The sequence below is a fragment of the Papilio xuthus genome, unplaced genomic scaffold (assembly GCF_000836235.2).
Source record: "Papilio xuthus unplaced genomic scaffold, Pxut_1.1 DF825946.1, whole genome shotgun sequence".
Taxonomy (NCBI): domain Eukaryota; kingdom Metazoa; phylum Arthropoda; class Insecta; order Lepidoptera; family Papilionidae; genus Papilio; species Papilio xuthus.
The window spans coordinates 5,527,547-5,548,245 of record NW_013532703.1 but is presented as its reverse complement, the minus strand read 5'-3'; the positions used below and the strand labels follow the sequence as shown (position 1 = coordinate 5,548,245).

Genomic DNA, 20,699 nt, shown 5'->3' with positions numbered 1-20,699 from the left:
CTAAGTTCTACATTTGTGTCAAATTTCACGGAGATAAGTCGAGTCTATGGATCTCGAACGACTATTAGAACCTAAGTCTGATAGGTCATCCTTTGTCCTTTCATAAATGCAAAGGTTTCCCATGAAACTAGGTTTAATTCATGAGGGAGACAAATATACTCATAGCCACGTATGTCTATAGATTTTCCTATTCCATGTTTTTGTTTCAATTTAGTTGCCAATCAATATTAAAATTATAAGAAAACAAGAAATTAACATAAATTACAGAAGATAATCAATATAATCTCGAGGTGTTTATAATAGAATTTTAATATATAGACGCATTTTCAATGAAAACTAAATTAGGGTAACAAACCAATGCACATGTTCAAAATATCATAAAGTAGTACTCACCCTGTGTGTCAAGGTTTTTCCAGACAAGGGGACGAGGGGAAAGTAATCGCCCGGTGTTGCTTTAGGCCCAACTGAAAACAACGAGGCGTCAGGGCACTGCCGTAGAATACGACACGGGCCCACAGCACGGCACTGCACGCTCACCGGCACATCGGAGCTTTCACTACAGACGAACCGGGGAGAAAACCAACCAAGTTACAGCTAAAACCACGCCACCATACGCTTTTCAAATAACAAAAATCGTTCTATATCGTCTATCAAACACTTCGCCGGCGAACACCGAAAACCGTTTCGAAAATAGCCACGCTTTCGCATTTCGAAAAAGCGGGCGCGCGCACGCAAGCGGCCCGCTCTTTTGAGCGCCGCGTCGCGTTCCCATTTCGGCGCGCGTTACGTCGTTTCGCTTCTGACGGAAAGAGACGGATATTATTTCGAGCGCGCAGCCTCGAACCCTAGGCGAGTTCAATGTACCGGCCTCCTCCGTGGGCGCGGGCGTCGGCATCCGTCCCTTTCGCGCGGGCGGGCGTCAGCGCGCGCCCGATAGAGAGCGCCGCCGCCGGTCCACTTTTTGTTCTGAACTTGAATTTCGATCAATATACTGCGGCGCGATCCGTCTTGGTACTTGCTGTTCAGTTTTTTTTAATGTCTTTTCATCTTTGTGTAAAAAGGGTGCGGTCACGACTTTAAATCGTATTTTTTTCATAATTTTTAATTAAGTTAACAACAAGGAAAAAAGTTGCCGATAAACATAAAAAGTGTAACAATTAAGAACATCAATAATCATTGAACATAATTGATTAGCACAGATTAAAGTAGAAAAAAAACATCGTGCAACACACTTTCACTAATTATCGTTGAAAGTGCGCTGTGAATGTAAAAAAAGATTGCTTCGTGTACGTATACTTATATATGGACTTAATTACCCACGTTAGCGTATAAGGCTGGCGGCGGACGAGAAATAGTTTAAAGTAGATAAAAACTTACAGGTTAATTAATAGCCTTAAATTGCAAATTAGTAATATTTATAGATCTAGCTTGTAAATATTAATAAACGTGTAATTAAACAGCATGCTCATTACATTAAAAGACATTTAGAATAAAATGTAACGTATATAACTATAATTGGAATTGTGTCACAGCGATTTAATGTTCAATGCGCTAAAGAGTTAGGCACGCAGGCGAATTATGCGATTCATGCTGGCCTGGCAACAGATTCACGGACGACTATTTATAGGTCTTGCGCTTGCCAATTAGAGGTCTAGACTGTACGCCGCGCAAGTCAAGATTTACTTTGATAGCTTTATACGAAAGGATAAAGTGCAAAGAAATTTGTTACTAATGGAATTTTAGTAATGACAATATACGCTACATTGTCAGTTTTTTTATCTTCTTGAAATAATTAAAAGTAACCACAGTAAGTAGATTTATATCGTTGAATATTTGTTGTTGATCAGAACTTGCGATACTATAACTTCTTATAAGAATGGTATGTGCTCAAGTAAACATGTTTTTATCGACTGTCTTTTTATTTGCTCAAAAAGAACGAGTTTTATTAATAATATTGCAGGATGCTATAAAATATCAAGTACAAAAATTGTATCGTAAATACTGCAAAGTTTTGGCTTGTTATGAGTTTGTGTTAATGTCAATTGCAGGCATACAAAGCTCAAGGACATTATAAATACCTGTCTGTACGATTGTGTTTACGTACAGAATTAAAATTAACATTGGACTAAAGGACACATTCCTTTTCGCTGTTTTTTATGCAGCTTGTACAAAATAAAGTTGTCGCATAGTTTATTTAATTATTTTATCCCTTTAAATTTTAAATGGCACCAAAGAACTAGTTTCTTAAGGACGTTGCAGATAAACTTTGTAAACAAGTAATCTCATAACCATATAAATATACACTTAATATGAAATCCAACTTTACAGGTACCATCTATAAAATAATGCGATCATTTTTACTTATTACAATACCGAAACTTTTCAACTTAATAACGTTCGAAAATGTTTTTAGTAAAATGGATATTACTTGTCAAACTATTGAATAACACTTTAAATTATATTCGGAAAGTGTTATTAAAAAAAACCATCACAGTTTCAGTCACTAATTAAATATTCGCAGACAAAGTATCAAAAAGTACAAGTCGTTGTACTCCCGCGCCCGCCGGGCGGCGGGGCCGCGCGGTAGGCGTCACTGAGCGAGCGGTACAGCTATATGTTGTGCTGCTCCTTCGCATACGATGCGCGGGCGCAGCGTCGGTGAACGCTTTTACCTTTAGCACGCTTATTTTTCTCGAATTGAATAGACTTTTTGAAGAAAATTACCCATGGAGTTACAAACAGTACCCTATAGTACTTATTTATCGCGTTATTGTGAGTTAATCTTTGAATATATTAAATATTCTTAAGGGAGAAAGTTTGATATGGATTCAATAGATTTAGTGCAATAAATTCTGTTTTTGTGAGCTAAATCTGGACTCTTCTTTATCACTCATAGAAGAAAGTTCCTCTATTTGTTACACATAGGGATATGGACATTTTCTTGTGTTATCCGTTTAGGTTCCCTTGTATTGAAAATGATTATTATACCAAAGCAATAGAGTGCATGAGTTATTTTGTAAAATAAATTAAAAATCTAGTCTGGTAACCAAGTTTAAAAAAAATCATTCGTGGTTTTCAGTTCGTCTTACTTTGATGGATTGAAATGACGCCAAAATGAGTCCTGTAAAATACTTCTTAAATCGTCCATTATATTTGCAATTAATTAAAAAAAAACACAAACGACATTAACATAATGCAGTACTGTGTACCTATGGCGGTTCTCAAATCTTTTTTTTTACTTAAAGAAATTTAAAGGTTGCCCTTTAACTTAGAAATTATTAAGCTACAAATAAGTATCCCAGTTTACTTCCTTAGATTTGCTATGATTTATGTTCTTACGGTGAAGGAAAACATCGTGTTGCTGCACATATCTGAGAAGAAATTCAAAAGATATGTGTGAAGTCACTGCACTTTGCCAGCGTTGGTTGACTATGGCCTAATCACCCTTAACTTAGGGTAGGCTCCGAACCCCTCGGTGGGGACGTATGGTGAGCTGATGATGATACGTTTTTTTTTTAAATAGTAAGCATTAAAATTATCACAAATATAAATTGTAACATCAAAAATTCTTATCAAAACTATTAATTATAACATTAGTTAAAGTAAAAACGATAAATTCATTACGTCAGTTAAATATTTATAATTAAAACGACGAAAAAAAAAACGTTAGAAATGTTATATAATACAAAAAATATTTAGTTTAATAGAAATTATAACTAAAAAAAATTTTTTTTTTAAAGTCATTTTTTAACAGCCTCTACCCACTCATCTAAAGTTATAAGTAAAGTAGCTGTCACCCGCGACTCCGACTGCACGGAATTAAAAAAAAATATTAGCAGTCTGTGTTCTTCCATACTATAGTCTTCATCTGTGCTAAATTTCAAAGAGATTCGTGCAGCCGTCCCTGATATACCTCAAAAAACATCTATCCATCTAAACTTTTGCATTTATAACATTAGGAAGAAGTATAATTGTGTCATATTACTGTTAGTAATACAATGATTAATTGGATTGAAATTGACTTACCTTAATAATTTTCTCTCAATTTTTTCATATATTCAATCTGAAACAAAATAATAAATATTTTTAAATGATATATAAAAAGTACATATACTGTTATATTTTGTGGTAAAACCTGGATCAACAAAAAAATATTAAGTGCCAAAAAATAGAAAAAAAATTTATCTCCCCTTTATTTTATTTTTTTATTACTGCCTACTTTACATTTCTGACCATGTTAAATTTTATGCGAGCTTCAGTGACTCCAAGCCCTCAACGATGTCCTTAGAATGACCTTTATTTATTTACCCTGGTTTGATGTGCATGTCTCTTTGAAGTTAAGAGGCTAATATAGAACTGTTGTTTAGGGTGCAATCCATTCATTTGTGAACCTTTGAAGTCAAAAGTCAACTGTGTGGTTAAAATAGTAAACCTTTCATCATCGGAGAAAGAATTCTGGGGGGGGACGAAGAAAATGTCTGCTTTAGTTACAAGGGCATGGGGTTAACTGATGAGATAAAAAAAATGTCTGCTTATCCTTGTAAAGGTTTTTTTTAATAAATTTCAATAATATAAAAAAAAACTACGTGAAAAAAAAATCACAAAATTTTCCTTTCTAAAACTTGAATTGTTTTTATTATTCGTTAATTTTATCGTAAAACAAACATCTAATTAATCATTTTAACGTTGCCCTTGACTCGGTTTTTCCAAATAAAGAAGATTTTCCGGGAGAAAAACATTTAATTACGGATAATAAAATCCCTATCGATTCTACAAAGAACCTTCATTAAACACACCGTCAAAACAACCCTACACGCGACAGATAAAAAAATAAAAAACACTGGCACAAACAACCCTTTTAAAAAAAAACAAAAAAAAATAAGACGTATTGCACACATATAATGTGCGTGTGTGATCCATGTAACTAAAGCTCGAAAAAAGGAATAGATAAATAAAAGGGACAGCGTTATGCGTAAGAACAGGATAGACGTTCTCCCCCACAAATATATGGCATATCTATTTGGGATTTTTAATGCGGCGTTGCCATACCTCACGGCGAATAGAGGGGAGGGTCATGGGTTTTGGATGTCCAGCCCCATGTTCAACGATTGTGGTTTTTTTTTCTTAATGGTTTCTAGTAGGTCTGGTAGCTTTGTTAAGTGTGTCTTGTATCACAAAAAAAAAACAATGAAATGGTGTACATCAAGGTTTTTGCGACCACCAAAAAATATTTTTTGAAATGAAATGAAGGAGATACGTCTGATATTAATTGTTTTATTTATAACGAACATTTTTTTAATATTATATTTTTTTTTTATATTTTTTGTGTAGTAGGCAATTCGTAAAGGTTAACTTTAACCTATTAATGTAATTTTGACGTATACAAAACTGCAAATAAAATATAATAAATTAAATAAAAAATGCTTAGAGATAAAAGGTAACCTAAAAATGACAAAGTATTCGACTCCTTTGGTAACCTGACCGCCAGGAAGGAAACACCGACGATACGTCATCTGACACCAACTTGTAATTACTCACTGACATTTAACTGCTAAGTATTATGTTTATTTAAATTAAACCACGTTTTATAAACTCTCACACATTTTATACAAGACAGTTGGAAAGACAGACAAACAGAAAATAAATTCCAGCTTGATCCCTTCACGCGTTTTTGAGAAAAAGGATCTCGACAGACAGACGGACGGACAACAAAGTGATCCTATAAGGGTTCGGTTTTTTTTCTATGAGGTACGGAACCCTAAAAAACAGTGGAACCTGTTTTCACTGTACACAAAATAGAATCATTTTGTGTATAGTGGAAACAGAGATTACGGTGAGCTTTCCCTTACCTTATACTTTTCTAAAAAAAATGGGAAGGGATATAGGAAGGAGAAGGGATTGGATAGGAAAAAATAATCTTTGTTCTGTCTATCCTTTCCTATGTTCAATATTGGTTGGCAACGATAAAAGATATATATAGATAAAAGGTATATATATATCAGTCCACTATGCATCCCCACTGAGAGCCTTAGTGGGTTCTCCCAGTCATGGGTGACTAGGCTACTGGGTCAGAGCAGGATGGTATGTTTTTTTAATACTGTAAAGATTGACGTGAGAAATTTCAGGTTCTTCATAATAAGATTGTAATTTCCGTCCTAGGACTCTATGTAGTAAAAAAAAACTAGGTGCATCTGTACTGAATATTACTATTAGTAAAACCTTTGATCAAGGCAGTTGAGCTGCAGTGTTGCAACGAATTTGTTCATACGACTCACTTACTGTGTTCATAGCTTTATTTATACCGATGTGCAGTTACTTGATGATATCATTCATGAATTCATCTTGAATGAAAATAGATCGCATTGCAACATTATAGAATTTTAAGTGTATGTCAGTTCTCTTTGGTCCTTCGAGTCGGATTAAAATTATTGTTCTTCATTTAGAAATTAATACTACATTTTTTTAAATCCTACAATCAACGTATGAAGGAACTTATAAGGATTGTAGATTAGTTTATCAGTGAGATTTACTTAAGATAGCAAATAGCTTGCTAAATCTAATTACTAAGGGTCGTCGCACACAGGCAACTTCGAGCAGTTGATAGCAGCTACAGTCAGTCTGTGTACAGCGGAATTAAATGTAACGCTACTGAACAGTATTGCAACTAGGACGCGTGCTTAGTATCACATCTGCCACAGTTGCCATGGTGACGTAAGCGGCGCGTTTGCATCGCGGCGCACGCGCCGACGCACGTCACGACCATCTCAACTGACATATGAACTGACAGGGTTGCTATATACAAGAAATTATAATGATAGAGATATAATAAGTTGAAAGAACTGTAATTTATTCTTTACGAAAATGTCTGAAAATCGATTTGTGATTAGATATAAATTTCATTGAATTTTTGGTAGAATTATGTGTAGTACTCAAGTACAAGAAGCGTACAATGGACTCAAGAAAAAAATTGTCAAATGCAGCAATTTTTGACAGCAAAAAGGTTATGTTTAATACACGTTAAAGAAAACTAAACTCTTCTAATATGATTTAAATTTCCATTATTTTGTAAGCGAGCAAACAATATTACTTTAACATAAATACTATTCAGTAAAATATGATGACTACAAAATTGTCAAATAATAATTTAAACATGTTCGATTTACATTGTTGTATAACATTCACAATTACAAAATCAGATTAATTTAAGTTCCATTATATTAATAGAAAATTAAAAAAGTAAAAAAAAGTGATATTTATACTGGGGGGGAGGGGGCAGCACGACATTCGAGAAAGTATTCCTGACGTCATAGATAAAATTTGAACTATATTTGTATACTAGACGTAAAGTGACAAATCTGACAAAAATTATGACATATGTTGTCGATAACGTTACGAAAATGTATATCGCAAATATTCATGATAGAACCAGTTGGTTGTTCATCGTCATATAACTGTCGGTAAAATTGCATGAATGTCATATAAATAATTATGTTATCATTTTCTTAATATAGTCAATATTTTCTAATTTTCCAGTTTATTTTGGAAATAAATTTGGATTTACACTAACGTAATATAATTGAAATCAGATGATCCTTGATAAAACCATTATCCTTTACAGTTGAAATTGTTCTAGAAAGGTATATCTGAGAAGAAATTCAAAGATATGTGTAAAGTCAACCAACCCGCAGTGAGCCAGCGTGGTTGACTATGGCCTAGTCACCCCTAACATAGGGCCTACACTAGGCAATGAGCCCCCTCAGTGGGGACGTGGGCTGATGATAGAAAGGTACACAATTATCACATTTTATGGAAACTGTTTTTATTGTAAAAAAATAGTGTTAATATTTTACAGTTGATGTTAAATTATGGAATAGACTTTGGTGGAAAAGAGATCATTTTATTTGTAGACTATTTACAATTTTATTAAGTATTCTTACTGAAGAATTGTCCTGCCTACACTAATATATATTGCCATCCCTTTCGATGTCTTTGACAAAATTGAGACAGCAAAATGTATTAATATAATTGTCAAGACATTTGAATTATTCAATTAGACATATCTTTTTATATCCTAGGATATTCCTTTTCTTTTTTCTGGCCTTAATCTATAGAATAACTTATGATTTTCTTTTTTGAATTATTTAAATGAATTTACATACCGTTGTGCCTTGAATGGGTTGACATCGATCGAGTCGAACGTGCAGCTTTTAGGTTATAAAGATTGCGCGGGCGCAGTGGACGCTGCAAGGCCACGCGACGTCCCAACATGGCCGCCGAGCGATCGGCCGCGCCACAAAAATACAGATAATATTAAAACTGCCAACCAGTTTGGAAATTTTGAATTAACAGAAAAATACGTGGAAAAAATAAATTACTTTTATAATACTATGATGAAGTAAATTTTAAATATGCTCCTAAGTTTATGTTATGAATACTTGATTTTCTTAACTACAAAGAAAATTGTGTGAAATACGATAAATTTCCTTTTGCAACTTGCTGTTTTTTTTAAAAAAAAAAAGCAAAACGGCGTCGCAAAAAGTATTTATAAAAATAATAAAACACAGAGAGCTGTTAAGTTTTTTTTATTTTTTAAATTAAAAGGAGCTAAGTAGTAACCAAGTTTGGTACAAATGTGCGTAAGGACTTATAACGTTTTTTTAATCTGTTTAATTCTTAATTTTATAAGTAGGCCTATTTTTCATAGAGTATGTATACCAACATAAATTGATTTTATCCGTAAAGAGTTCGCTAGGTGGAAAACCACCACCACACAGAAAACTTATACTGGAAGTACCTATTTTAGCATTTCGTCTGATAATCGATCGTGGGGAGATCTTTCTAAAATACCCTAGTTCACGTGAGATTCTTACTTACTCAAACCCCCTTGGTGGCCAACTTCAAGTGCGACTGCGAGGGTCCAGGGATCATAATAGGAACGCGCCAGAACCCAATGCTGGAGGTCTAGTCTACTTCCTTTTCCATTCCCACCGTTTTCTATTATGAAAGGATATTAAAGGAGTATTATTATTATAGAGTCGACGAGCGATACGATAATTATAAAAAGAAAATATACCTTTTTCAATGTTGTTTTTTCTCGGAGTCATAGTCTTGTTTTTAAAAATAAGTTCTAGGTTAACCAATCATGTTTTGGTTTGTCAGTTTAGCGTATTGTAACCATCGTAAGAGCATTTAAATAGTATAAAAAAAGAATAATGAGACCATGATATTGTTAATGTGTTTGTACACGACCTGGCGCCAATAGTTAAGACTCAGACTACACATTGCTTTGATGATGTAAAACCAACATATAAAAGTAAATCTAATTTACACTTTAAGAGAATGGATTAGAGTTTAAATTACAATGTATTGATACAGCATAATACGTTGCTAATTAAAATCAGAGGAAATAAACGCTTACAAGATTTCTTTAAGTGTTATTCAGCAAATGTACGATATATAACAGTATTCAACTTCATGTCAGTAAGAATAAGACATAATTTATTTTGGACTGTGAATAAAAAAATCTAAATTCTTGTGGGCTTATGAGATGAAGATGACATAAAAATTCCAAGGTCACCAATATTGATAGAAATAGTCATGGAATTTGACGATTTACAGAGGAAAATATTCGTGAAATGTTTGAACAGTGGCAAGACAGACATGCTTTAGTAATACCTGCTGCGTAAAGGACTAATGACATAGTTTTACTGTCCTTGATATTATGACAATCTGACAGTGGGTTTCCATTGTTGATATACAGAAAACATGTTAATCTCTCTTATTCTCTTTGTCGAGTCCCTTAACTCATCAACCTGCCCTTATCCCTATTGAGGGTCGGCAAAATATGTACTCCTCCATACATCTCTATCAGCCGTCATATCTGAATCTACCCCCTTCCTATCTATATCCTCTTTCACACAGTCATTCCATACTTTTTGGTCTTCCTCTACCTCTGTAGCCATTCACATTCAATCTCTTTACTGTTATGCTTATATCGTCATCATCCCTCCGCATAACATGTCCAAATCACGCTAATCTTTTACTCCTCAATTTCTCAATCACTGGCGCTATTCAAACTTCCTCTAATATACACATATCATATGTAATATATATTTGTCGAGTCCCTTAACTGACATTAATTAATAAACGAAATTGTCTTTTTCTAAACCAGAATATTGATTAAAAACAAAAGAAAATAGAAAAGAATAATTTCAAAATTGAACAGTTAAGAGAAAGCTGCCAGTTATTCAATGTTTTATTTTTAAATTTTTCCTAATGAATCATAATTGGAATCTAGTCCGTGACGACGGAGGAATGCGCTTGACCGAGTTTTTACGATAACAGGGGAATCCTATATTCATTTTGAAAATCTTCATATAATCGTTTTAGTTTAAAATTGTACGTATATTACGATATACTTGTGTAATTCGAGCTCTTACTGCACTCAGAGTTATTGTCTACTTAGTGTAGATTTACAAGTAGAGTCTTATAGCCACATATTTTCAGTCAGTTCAGTCTGATTTTTTTTTTGAGAAATTTGTTTCATCATCATCAGCTCACTATACGTCCCCACTGAGGGGCTCGGAGCCTACCGTAAATCAAGGGTGACTAGGCCTTAGTCAACCACGATGGCCCAGTGCGGGTTGGTTGACTTCACACATATTATTGAATTTCTTTTCAGATGTGTGCATGTTAATTAATTAAATTTTGAACACAAGTAAAGACACTGGATATCAAATTCTGATGGTCGCATTAACGAGTCGACTAGACAATGCATACGCGACCGATAGATTGTCAACTTTGACAATTTGTAATCTGACTAGACATATAAACTTTCAGCCAAATATAAGATGTATTGATTGACAATTTGATATGCGACATACAACACTACAAACCGACTTTCTAAAGATATTATTTTAATAACATAACTATCATATTTAAATACTTATCTCTACCACTTTGACTTCAGTTAATAAATTTACGAACAATTATAATTCACAAACTATCTTGTCTTGTTCTATTATAATATGGCATAATTCGCAATTTATCTGTAACACAGACAGGCGACCGCAACAGGCTATAAATAGATCTAGTCTATGACTAACTCGTTAGCACTAACACCCGTGACGTGGACGTGTTAATGTCCATCAATCAATACACAACAAAGACTAAATAATTTCCATTTAAAACAAAAGAATTACTTTTATAAAGATCTTTGATAACTATGGTCGATTTTTTTAACAATATTGAAGTAGGCAGAGATATAAATATAATAAGACAATTATTAGTAGCTAGCTTAGTAATTAGAATGATGACGAGTCGGTAAATGTACGGCTTTTAATATCATATTCGCTAAGGGTGCTGCTAAGTGACGATATGAAACCGACATAATAAGATGTAGATAAATACTTGAAATAGCTTTCTATTAATTAAATGGTTTCAAAATCAATATTTTCTCTGTCAATTAAAAACAAAACGATTATTTTTCTCATTAAAGAAAAAGTAACTTGCCTTTAATTTTTTATTAAAGGGCAAGTCAAGCTTGGGAAATATTTGCCTATTACAAGTCAAGGAACATAGTTTTATTACATTTTGAAATAATAAACAAATAACCTTTACTATAATTACATTCAGGGTCGCGTTTTTTGATATTAAATGATTCAGTGAATTGGAATTCTTGATTATACGCGTTGTACAAAATACATGTGACGTGTGAACTGTCATAATTTGCAACTTAGTTTTTTTTTTGTTGTTAATTGCAAAATTAAACATTCTGCCAAAAACGTGGCATAATGGCTAAAGAACTTTTGTCTTTTTAATTATGAAAAAAAAAAGGTGAAAAGAGAGAATAGAATAGCGCGGGAAATGTTAACAAAATGAAGTCGTGAAAATAGTTGGATTTTTCATTGTAAATACGTTTAAAGTATAAAGATTTTAATAACGTAATAAATTTGTTTGCAGTGTTGTTTTCAATTTATATATTTAATAAAACTAGTGCTTGATTACAAAACCTAATGGTAATTCTTCTCTCTATAAGATTAGAAATATATTTATTTGTACATCATCATCAGCTCACTATACGTCCCCACCGTGGGCTCGGAGTCTACCCTAAGTTAAGGGTAATTAGGCCATAGTCAACCACGCTGGCCAAGTGCGAGTTGGTTGACTTCACACATATCTTTGTATTTGTTCTCAGATATGTACAGCATCACGATGTTTTCCTTCACCGTATGATCGTCGGATAAATGTACATATGTAAATCGGAAATCGCAAAACACATTAGTACATGGCGGAATTCGAACCCAGGACCTGCAGATTACAAGTCAAGTGCTTGACACCTGAGCCACCGACGCTCTTTATTTTCACATATAAAATAAAAATTATATTTAATTGTAATTTAAGTGTATTAAATCGTAGACATTTTATAAAATGTCAAATAACATTGTATTCCTAATCCCATTTCGAAAATCACATACAAAAATATTGCTTTAAAATACGTCTAGTTTTTTTTTATATATTTTATCATTTATAACACGACTAGAATGTTTATAGATTAAAATAAACCAGCCACTAGTTAGTGTGACACTGCATTATAGAATAAACATGAGGTAAGCAAGTGACTTTTGAATGGAAGATGTTCTGTCTAGATGTCTAGTCTGAGCTAAATCATCAATATTTATCGACCTAGTCCGGACGTAGGCTTACAAAAACTGTCACATGATATTTCTAAAGTTTTACATACCACAATTCAGTCGTTTAAATATAAATAAGGGAGCCACTTAGTGTAGATTTGTGAACTAAAAACTATTTTGTATCATTAATGCCTCTTTTACATTATGCCAGTACAGTTAAGCACTGGCCTAGCATGAACTGTTATGGCTTGAGCCAGTTAGTGATTAATTTATGCCAGTTGATTTTGAGAGCTACTGTCCTACTGTATTGTAAACAAGGAATAAAATTAAAGGACGAGTATTATATAGAAATACTGAGAGACTGGTTGCCTTTAATGCATTGCAACAGAGTTTTTAGAAAACAAAAAGTTTTTATATGTGAATGTTACAACAGATTTCATATGTATAGTTCTAGCCGTTTCCATAGAAATGTTGCAAGCATAAATAAAAGCAATTATTTCATGACATAAAATAGTTCAAGAAGGATTCCTCCTTTATATTTCTACTCTTTCAAGACATGGCCACTTGCAAGACGAGAACTATTTATTAAAAAAAAACACAAACATTTGACACATGTCAAACGTTGTCACACGTCTCATGAAAATGTTAATCGAGGTCGATTTAAATATTGCGTTGTCTAATGTAAAATCGAATAACCTTTGAATATTTTATTTAAAAAAAAAACTAGCACACGAGACATTACAATAAAGCCGTATGCAGACACGACGGCAGCGCCACGACCGTTGTGCAATTTTAGGCGGGGCCTTTGCCTTTGGAAAATACGACGCCATCTTGAAATTTTTTCGAGGTACGCGCTTCTTTATAATTCGTGCGACATTATCGATTAATGCAGTGATGTTTAAAATATGCTAATTAAGATAATAATTGTTTCACAAGGACTATCGAAATAAAAACGGTTGCTAAGCTTTTGAAGTTTTGTGTCTGCTGAAGTATTTTATGAAGTTTGACGTTAGTTATTACCTAAGAAAAGTTAAGAATCAAAGAAAATTGTGAACGTAAGGTTTTCTATAAGATTGATTCAAAAATTATTGAATTTCAGCACCTATGTCTAATTTGAAATTTACTTTTTTTATCACTATTTAAAACTATCTTTCTGCTACAGTTTACAGGTTCGTAGACGATAAAGAAACTTTTTTTTTTAGAATTATATTTAATATCAGAAATAGAAAGGACACTTGTATGGAATGCAAAATATAATTTCGATTTACATCAAATAATTTAAGACGTTAAAATAACGACCTGGCATTTCAAAACTGGTTTTACACATTAAATAAAAAATATTTATAATATACTCTATGTCTAGATTTAAATAGACATATGTTTTAAAGGAACTTGACGAGAGAATATTTAAATAGATTAATTTAAATGTGTGGCAGTTTGTCAGGAATCGCTATTGCCTTTCTTTGAAAGAAAGCTAAATTAAAAAAAAGACAAAGGCGCTTGCGCCGTATGCACCGCAACGCAACATAAACATTGTTGTGTCGCGCGTTGGCGTGCATCCTTGTCGCTCGGGCCCTCTCGCTCTGGCAGGAAGGGCCAAAGCGCGGCGTTGCCGTTCCTCGCGGGGCCAAAGGGCGGGAGTATCGCGGCACCTCATTGGCCGCTAGGAGCTTGGAGCGACGCATCGGATTCAAATCCACTGCACCCGTGCTATGCGCCTGCTCATAGACCACTATTGGTCTATTCGACTCCGGAGTTGTGTTTTTTTAAAGCGATTGGTCGAGTTTTTTCCGTTACGACTTTACTGACGGTGGTTTGGGTGCATTTTTTTTTCCAAGACGCTCGGAAATGTTTCGTGTGAGGCCCCTATTGGACGGTGCTGCGTTTTCAATTCTTTATCTTTCTTTACCTTATACAAATTGTTTATGGCATTTATCTTTATATATTTAACATTTATATATATTGTACTTTATATATTTATTCTTATTTCACAATTGTAGAGTACAAATACAACAATATTTACTTTGTTTTGATTGCTTTGTGTTTGCGTCAACCTTTTAAGTTATTATTGTAAATGCAAAGGTCTTTTAAATACACAACAATTATAAAGAATTCCTTTCATTTTACGAAACAAAAGAAAAACTATATTTGGTAAGAAATAACGTTCTAAAACATTTAAATGATTCTTCTTTTGATTTGAAACATAAACAAAGAATTTCTTTCTCTCATGTTTACTTGCTTGAGTTCGAATTTTGGAAAAACATAGAGATCTCCATCTCTATTTTTCCACTGATCTGTTATATTATGAAAGATTTAACCATAGTAATAAATCAGAGATTAGTTTAATTGTCTTTGATTTTCAACAGTAACAAGTCATTTTGTCAACTTTTTTAACAGTTTTACGATCTTACAAGACCTTTATTTTACTAAGATATCCTTTGGAACTAAGTAGACATGCGTGTCTATTATTTACCCAACAGTGAAAGCTTTAGATTAATATTTAAAAAATAAGCAAAGTCATCTACGTGGCCGTATTGAACTTAAGTAAGGTCGGCGCAAGTTTTAATATAATAATATTTTGGTTTAATTTACAGCCAGTCGTAATCTGCTAACCCTACTTTAGAGATAATGAAATGAACGCAGTAAGGGATGGAAATGATAGGAATATTGGCAAGAGGAATGTGAATTTGTTAGAATTGCAGTAGACTGATTCATTCAGTTGCAAAGCATTAGCTCTACCACTTTTATCGCCTAATGTGAGTCCTAAAGAGCAAAATTTTCTAGTTCTAACATCAAATATTCGACAATGCAATCATTTCTAATACTAACTAAGGGTAGATTTAGTAGGCGATGCCCTTAGTGGCTATTGAGTGTGGCAATTAACCCAAAAACATTATTATTAGTATTTGATACCTGGGGAATATTAAAACAATTATTCGACGAAAAAGGTTATATATCTTCATATATATCTTAAGAGATGTAACTCTTTCGGATACTTTTAAATGTGTTTTTTATAAATTATTAGTTATAATTCAAGTGTCAGAATAATTAGTGAGGGGACATAAACGTCGACATTTCAGTAAGGCTAGTGTTGTGCCAGTACATCGGCACACTGTCGAATTTTCTTCCTTACACTTTTTATAAGGTTGTGGTCAAAAGCAAGTGCTGTATTACTTGTGTTTTTACATATTATTGTCTCTATTTCGGTAAAGATAATAGTGAAGGATGAACATGTCTTTATATAAGTATCGACAGTGTAAACTAACATTAATAAAGACAAAGTTCATTGATATTCCCTGCGTCAGAGAATATCGGAGTCAACGTACAGTCGGCTCGAGCCAAGTGCAGCCGATAAGCTGAGGTCGACGACCTCACTGCAACTCAACCTTTTGCGCACCTACATACAGATCTGATCAGCTCTCTAAATACATTCAAGGCTTTAACCTTCCTACTTATACAGTTTGTTAGATAATAAAATACAAAGTAGGCGGAGTTTTATTTATTTTATCTTTTAAAATCCTTCATAATACATACAAGAAAGTCAATTTACTGATTTATGATTTAGAAAAATCTCTACAATTATACCAAACAGTTTAAAAGCATAAAATACAATAATCAGAAGTAGAGTTGCGAATAAACATAGAACCAAAAAAAGGTCTAGCAATGAATTTTGCAACCCTAGACTCCTTAAAAGTGAAGACATCGATGTCCAAACCATGGAAACTCGAAGAGGTGACAGCCCTATACCCGTGCTATTCTCGATATACAATATTTCCGTCACTTTCATCCCCATAGAAAAAAACAGAGTTAGCAATACTATACCAAAAAGGTCGCGTCATTAAAAATTTATACTTCTTTGAAATAAAACAGAAGACTGTCAACAAAAAAGCCCTTATCATTTTATAAATAAAAATTAAACGGAATTATTGTTTAGTTCTCATAATTCACGCAAGATGTCTACATTGTCGTTATATTTCTTTGTTATCAACGGCCAGTGTTATCTATTAACTGGAATAAGCTTCAATCACCCTTGAGTTATCTTACAACAACCACGCCCTTATGATTTTACACACAATGAACTTGGGTAACTTTATTTTATTTAATAGACAATAAAAAAACTGTAAAATTATAGTTTTAAGAGTAATATAAATAGTTTAGGAGACATAGGAATTTTAAGTTACTTTTTTTACAGTAAAATCTGAACAATTTTTTACCACTTTTTTATTAACTTTGGCATATAGATTTATTTATCATATTTTTATTATAGTACATTCATTCCAAAAAAAAAATACAAAACATATTATATTAAAAACAGAACACCACCGGCTGCGGAATCCCATGACTTTATATTAATTTTAATTTTTAGAGTGTCTGTAAAATAATTTGTCTAAAAAAAACCAACAACCCCGACTGATTATAACTTACGAAAGTATTAACCAAAGAATGGAATATCTCAACCTTGAAAGTCGCTTTCTTACATGACTGTAAATGAAATTATACGTAAGTACTCTATTGAAAATAGTAGATAAGATCCACTTTATATGAACAATATCGATAAATCTAAGAAATTATCCTCTGTAGTATTGAATAGCGTAGATAATTTGTACTGTACTGGATTAAAATGCATACGAAGCCATAAAAAATGTTAACTGGACAGTTCGCCCACGACATACGAGTATTATATACTGTTACTATGTTACAAAGACATCGTTCAATTACGCTTTTCTATGACGTAATTAAATCTAAAATACATATGAATGTACTGTGAGTTTCCACTGTTGAAACATATGTATAAAAACATATCCAATAAAAAAGTAGAGACAATTAAAAACATATCGAGAATTTAACGCTCGAATTTTGAAAATCGAACATCTTTTACAAATTTGAATTCGAAATTTTTAAAAATCGAATTTAATCTTTAACAATCAAATTCAGTTTTATTCTTAATTTGGATGTTAAACGAATGTCATTTGGAAAAGTCAAAATCGAAAATTGGAAAGCGTAATATCAGAAATTACCATATTAAAATAATTCCAATTGGATTCTATTTTAATATCGATTGTCATCGAACTTTTCTTTGTGATAAAAGAGAACAAAAGTATATTCGTGTTTTTTGTAAGAAAAGAAATTTATAAAGGTTTTCTACCTAACAATAAAACCCTAAGTTAAAAATAGAATAGTAATAGTAACAAACATTTATATAAAAATCTGTAAATAAATTGTAAAATGCTAATTATATCTTATTCTTTTCTAAGTTAGTTAGTTTATGAATTTGCAATTTATTTTATAGCTCCATTAGACATCAGTTACTCATAAGCTTCGTTATAAACAATGATAATATATTAAAAATACCACAATATGTAACTCGATCCAATTTAACTGGTCCGTACATTGTTACAAGAGCGTTGTTATGTAACACGATCGCAGAGGCAACGCGTAAACTTAACAATAATATACATAATTTATCAAATTAAAACAACTTATTACCACGTTTAATATAATAGCTTCTTCGTTCTTTAATAATAATAATAATAATTGTTTATTTAGGCAACAAAAGTATTATCAAATTACAAAGTACGCCTGGGTCCTAAACTAGGTTCTAGACCCGTATTATAGGAGCCAGGACGCTCGTCTTAGTGCTATAGTTTAAGTAATAAGTTACATTGTGAAATTGCTTGCCTTACTTAATATAATGAAACTAAATAGTGACAATAGATACGGTCTTGACCGACCCGCAAGCTGATTCTTGTTAATATTGCTATTTACTTATCTAAAAATGCGACTGTTTTTTACACTTATTAACTATATTATTATTTTTGATAGACGTTCCCAAGTTCTTGCTCTTGTATTTGTTCTGCTTTCGTTTCTTTAATCCATTGTATTACACAAATATAGTTCATCATATGATGATATTGCACGCCCGAAGGGCTATCTAACTGTGTTGCAGCTGTTTATAAATGTTTGTAACCTTATAAAAATGTAATATAGTTTGTAATAATTGAATTATTATTAATAATAATAATAATATAATAAGAAATTATATTTCAATTGTTGTTTTAAAAATCATAGATCAATACTTTCAAAGAATGAAAAAAAAAGGCAAAGATAGTGGGGCGCTGAGGACGCCCATTTTCAAAATGGCGAACCCTATACATATATGACGTAATCACTATAAAATTACTGGATTACACGAAAAATTATCGATTTTTTCCATATTTAAGCTATTATTTATTATTTTTAGTCAAGTTAATTTCACTTTTGGAAGGAAAACAGATATGCGAACGCCTGAAATGTTAATTAAGAAGCTAGTTACACGTCATCTTATACATATTGAATATATCGATTTAGTCTATTTATAGCTGCGTCAGACATTACCCTAGGAATTTATTACAAAGCAACGAGTGATCTAGGCTGAAAGTGAAAAGAAAGTAAAAAAATTCTGAAAATATGCAGACATATGTTTACACGTTCAAATAAGTTTAAATTACAAATTATGTTTTCTTTCTTTTGTGATTTTTTAACGTAAATATTGTTAAAATATAAAGTTCGAAAAATAAATGGAAAGCCAAACTCACCGCGGCTGCATTCTCAAAATCGTCGGATCCAATATGGCGGCGGACAAAGAAGCGAATCGAAAACCCAACTTTCGTTCACGATCATTTAAAAAAAAAACTGAAAATTTTCCCAGCATTTCCTTTTTACTGAAACGTGAATTATTTTGGTGAATTTTTTTAGGTGATTCTTGATTTTTGTATTCTGTGACGCGATGTGATGCACTCCGGTGTATGCATCGGGGTGTACTGACCTAGGGCTTGTTGCAGTGGCGCAGGGCGCGCACACCAACGTAATGCAACACACACATTTACAATATCTTCACTACACGTAATAAACTTCGTTATTACTTGAACCGTAAGAGCTGGATTCGTTTATTACAATGTAGGTGAGCGTCTGTGTGCACCGAGGCCCGATATCGTTCGATATCCATGGCAACTGCTGAAATTATTCTGCTTAGCGGTACATACTTTAAACGTCTCCAACTTGCCTTGAATTGCACAAAAATTTCCAACGCTATACAAAATATTATTTCGCTACAACAAAACAGCATTTGAGTAAACAATCGTCTTAATATTACTACGTTAACTTTTTAAATAATAATTAAATATCATTTATTTCGTCTTGTAGTCACTCGATACAAATCTATCCTTAAACTAAGCAAGATCTTACGACTGTTCAGTCTTAAGGTAGAGTTAGAGGTAGAGTCTCCAAAGAGGCAATTTAAGATACTTGAACATCCTTTCCACTAGAACTTAACTATTAACTAATGTAGAGTATTTCTTAATTAATATCGAATCCTATAAAGCCTTAAACGAAAGGAAAATATCAAATATCTCCCTTAATAGTCTAACTTAATTTTCGTAATATAATGTAAGTTATTAAGTGATATTATATTACACTTATTACAACTAAGTTAACAAAAGAAAATCATCATTAAAAAAACAAACGACTCAAAACAAATAACAAAATAAACAAGAATTTATCGACAAGATACATAACAAAGAATTTGGATGAGAAGTAGAGGCATGAATAAATCAATAAAATAGCGCAACCGTGTAGCCTAAGTTTAAGTTTACTATAGAAAACTTACAGTATTGCCAACTCTTTCATTTTATACGAAAATGGGAGGGATGGCATTATGTTTACATACATGTGTATCTTCAGTGTAAACCCACGTTAAGTTAGAGTTTGTTATGCTTCTATCTGCGCAGAATGAAACACACCTATTGGGAACACATCAATACACATTGTACACGTTAACTTGTGTAACACAAACGTTGACTTGTTACTAAGTTAAGACTAAGTTAAGACTATGTAAGGCTAAGTTATTTTGAAAAGATTTTTTTTTAATTCAAATGTGTTTTAGTATAAACAGTGTGACATCTTACTAATATTATAAATGCGAATGTTTAGATGGATGGATGCTGGTTTAAGGCGTATCCAGAAAACCTGCATGGATCTAGCTGAAATTTGGCATAGATGTAGAACATAATATGGAAGAATACATAGGCT

General features: G+C 32.6%; 1 long non-coding RNA gene across 2 annotated transcripts in view; it reads right to left on the bottom strand.

Moving 5' to 3' along the window:
- LOC106124666 (uncharacterized) overlaps positions 1-19,562 on the bottom strand; it is a 48,737-nt gene extending 29,175 nt beyond the window's left edge. Inside the window, exons 1-2 of one of the 2 annotated variants that reach the window (XR_001228213.1) lie at positions 19,208-19,562; positions 4,027-4,063 (exon numbers count right to left, since the gene is read on the bottom strand). This is a non-coding gene — a long non-coding RNA (uncharacterized LOC106124666). Of the gene's footprint in view, positions 1-393; positions 1,493-4,026; positions 4,064-19,207 lie in introns of those variants that run through there. The other variant, XR_001228214.1, reaches the window with a different exon arrangement.
- Positions 19,563-20,699: the final 1,137 nt, after the last annotated feature.